Source organism: Prionailurus viverrinus, chromosome C1 (genome assembly GCF_022837055.1).
Source record: "Prionailurus viverrinus isolate Anna chromosome C1, UM_Priviv_1.0, whole genome shotgun sequence".
Taxonomy (NCBI): Eukaryota; Metazoa; Chordata; class Mammalia; order Carnivora; family Felidae; genus Prionailurus; species Prionailurus viverrinus.
In genome coordinates, this window is record NC_062568.1 from 199816974 (window position 1) to 199820870 (window position 3897).

Sequence of the window (3897 nt, forward strand, 5' to 3'; positions counted from 1 at the left end):
GGGTCCTGCTCAGCAACCTCTGGGTCAAGTTCAATCCACAATCATTTGTACATGTGCATGTGTGCACGTGCGTGTGTGCACACATGTGCCCCACACTCTTAAATCCCTGCAGGCACAGGGCATCCCACACAAGTACCCCTAAACACGTAATCACATTTATACATGTGCCACTGCCCCTCCCCCCCCACAACCACCAACTTATGGAGCTCACTCTATACGCATCACTACCCTCCAGGGACACACCCCTGCCTGCACATGCCCCATACACTTCTCAACATACATCCCACACACCACACGCACATGTGCTCAGTGGTCCCCAGCCCAGCTAACCAAGGGAGTGTCCGTGCCCTCTGCCTCCACCGTGCAGGAGGCGGGAGTTCATCCGACCTCCTTGGAGCCTCTGCCTAGTTCCCTGGGACCTGCCTGGGCTCAGACAGATGAACCCAGGGAACAGGGTTCTATGCCAGCAGAGGAGGAGAGGAAGAATGCTCTGTCTCTGCTGAAGACTACTAGGAAGAAAGAAAGAAAGAAAAAGAAAGAAAGAAGGAAGGAAAGAAAGAGGAAAGAAAGAAAGGAAAAAAGAGAAAGAAAGAAAAAAAGAAAGAAAGAAAGAAAGAAAGAAAGAAAAAGAAAGAAGGAAGGAAAGAAAGAGGAAAGAAAAAAGAAAAAGAAAGAAAGGAAGGAAGGAAGGAAGGAAGAAAGAAAGAAAGAAAAAGGCAAAGAAAGAAAAGAAAGAGGCATAGGAGCAGAGACAGGAAGGTGCCTGTTGCTTTTGGTTGGGGGAGAGGAGGGGAAGGTTCTGGCTTCCACCCCACCAAGCCTCCGCCAAATTTCCTCTGCTGCGCGGTGCGGAGGGAACGGAGGGAGCGTCGCATCGGACTGAACTGTTGCGGCTGCAGGAGACGTAATGACGGCTTCCAGCGGGACTTGACATGTTAGCAGACAGCAATGCTGCACTCGGGGCCAGGTCACCCCCTGCGCCCACCCACCTCCCACCGCTGGAGGACCTCTTCTCCGTCCTGGAGCCCCACTTACCAGGCAGGAGTAGGGGTCGGGGGGGACACACACGCCGCACTTGGCCAGTGGTTTTGGGGACAGTCACCGGCCGGGCACCTGGAGGGCAGCAGGCATGAGCCAGGCAGCCAGGGATGGACAGTCTGCCGAGCTCCTGGCAGCCCCAGGGCTCCGGAGGACAGACTAGAGATGACGGGGACCCAGAGACGGGGGAAACAGGTGGCTGGGATGGGTGGGGGGTGGGGGAAGGGGGGAGGCAGAGACGGAGGGGAGAGAGACACAGGGAGGAGGAGATGCTGAGAGAATCACACCCAGAAGAAAGAGAGAAACAGACCGAGAGCTCCAGAGAGAGGGAGAGAGGGGAAAGGAGTGGGGAGAGAGAGAGAGGGAGGGAGCGGGAGGGAGAGAGGGACGGGGAGGGGGGAGGACTCCAGCAGCAACATGTGGTGGTGTTGCTCTCACTCTTAATGCTGGAACATACCGGCCTCATCTTCCTCTGCCCCCTCCCCTCGTGCAAACGCACGACGTACACATCCTGATGCACACAGACACACACACTCACGCGGCCACTGGCACACAGAGGCACCTGAATTCCGCAAACACACCCTGGCCGCACACTCAGGACAGCCCCCCTGCGGCCCCTCACCCGCCCACCCTTACCTGCCCCAGAAGCAACACGTGTCTGGGCAAATACTCCCTCGGTCCGCCTCCCCCGAGGCTGCCTGCCTGCACCCAGAGCTGCTGGAGGGGGTGCCCGGGGCTGGGCTCCGGTGCCCAAGCCCAGCGCCCGCCGCCCTGGCAGCTGGCCTGATGGATGCCCACATCGCGATAGCTGTTTAGGTGGCCTGCGGGAAGCAGAGAACCATTTGTTTTGTCAGAGCGTAACCATGACAATCACCCCCTGCTCACACCGCTGGTGCTGCTCACCCCCCATCCCCACCCCCTCCCTCCCCCCTTCTCTGGAGCACTGGAGGAAGCAGGAGGCCACTTAGCAGCCTCTGCTAATTCCTGCTGGGACTGATGGGAAGGGCCTGGCCAGTGGTAACAGGCTTGGGCAGCCCCTCCCTGGGGGAATGGGGCTGCCTCCGGGCCATTCAGCCCTGTGTTGGGCCTGCCATGGCCCTGGGGCCCCTGTCGCTGGGACAAGAGTCGAGCTGGCTCCTTGTCCCCCCGCAAGTCCATTCTAGTGCCCGATGACATAAGCTGGAGGTCCGTTGCCTCCCGGGGCCACGATGCCACCAAGCAGATGGCTCTGGTGACTGTGGTCATGGGCCATGGGTGAGTCACCTGCTAAGAACTTTGGCCATGCCTGTCCCGTCTTAGCGTCCCCAAGCCATCACCTCCTGCCCTTGGTCAAGCCAAAGCCACAAGGGAAATTGTTAGGCTTTTAGGTGCAGCTCCAGGAGTCATCAGACTGGAGGTCTGGCCTCTGGGGTACAAAGTTGGACCACCCAGAGAGCCAGAGATTGTCGTCATCAAGGACAGGTAGATCTGGAAGGCAAGAAGCCTGCCAGGTGGGTCTGTGAAACCTAATTTGGGGTCTAGAGTTGAGGAGTCCTAAGCTGAGAGGGTAGATGCCTCGGGGGGTACAGAACAGAGCTAACAGTCATCCGCTCGCACATCTTGTGGGGTCCTCATGAGAACCTGAGAAGAGGGGCTTAATCCCAGAGTGAAGAGAGAAACTGCACTTCAGAGAAGTGGAGCGACTTGTCCAAGGACACGTGGTAGGAGGAGAGGAGAAAGGATTCAAGCTCACACCTGTCAGATTCCGGCACCTGGGAATTTTCCAGTATACCTCGTTGGCCTTTTCAAGCAGTCACCGTGTGCCAGGCACTGCAGGCAAGGCCTGGAAGAAAGTCATGCTCGCCTGCTCTGTGCCAAACACGGGGAGGTGGGTGCTATGTTCCTCATTTCAAAAACAAGCCCAGAGAGGTGAAGTAACTTGCCTAAGGCCACACAGCAAGTGGAAGACCCAAAATTCAAGTCCAGGTCTGTCTGACTCCATCTCTCCACCCTGCCTCCCTCACCACGTATCAGGGGCTACATCCGGGGCAGAAGACCTATCCCCTTTCTGGACTCTCTGCCTGAGGAGGGTGGAGTCTAAGGGTGGGGCGGGGACAGTGGGCAGAGGGGTAAAGAAGGTGTGAAAGAAGCAGAGATGTCATGTGAGGTCCAAGACACGTGATCTTAGAAGCCTGAGAACCGATGATTCCACCATTAGAGAGTCACATGTCAGGATTCCCTGGAGCCTAAAGTTCCCCCAGACTTCCGTTAAATGTCTACCTGAAACCCCAGGTCTTTGCCATCATGGAGGGTGTCAGCCAGCTGAAAGGGAGGCCCAGCAGGAGAATTTTGGAGGAGAGTCTGGAGGGAGAGATCTGGGAGGCTAGTGCTGGGCAGAGGGAGTGGAGGGGTGGAGAGGGGAGGGAGCTAGCCTGAGCAGAACTTTTCCGACCTGGTTGTTTAGCCTGGTTTGCCTCTGAATGTCTGCTGGGGTGTCATAGCACCAAAGACAGTAGAAGATGGTGTTTGGGGAACGGTGCGCTGCCTCTGCCCTTTGGAGGACGAACCCGGACACGTGGCAGAGTTGAGTTCAGTACTTATGCTCACCCGGTGAGCCAGGCTTTGGGTCCAGTGCTTGGAGAGGGTGCTGAGGAGCGGGACACAGATTCCAGGAACTTGGCCAAGTGGGAAGTGGGCACAGGGGTTCACAACCAACTTCCAGGCCACTCGGCAGTCCCCTGAAGCCTTTCCCCCTGCGTTGTCTTATCGAATGTCTTAATGAGTCACCCAGGTGCCAGGCAGAATCAGCCGTGCCCTGGAGGGGTGGGAGACGGAGGCTGACAGGGCACTGTCACCTGGCACCTGGAGTCACCTGCAGGT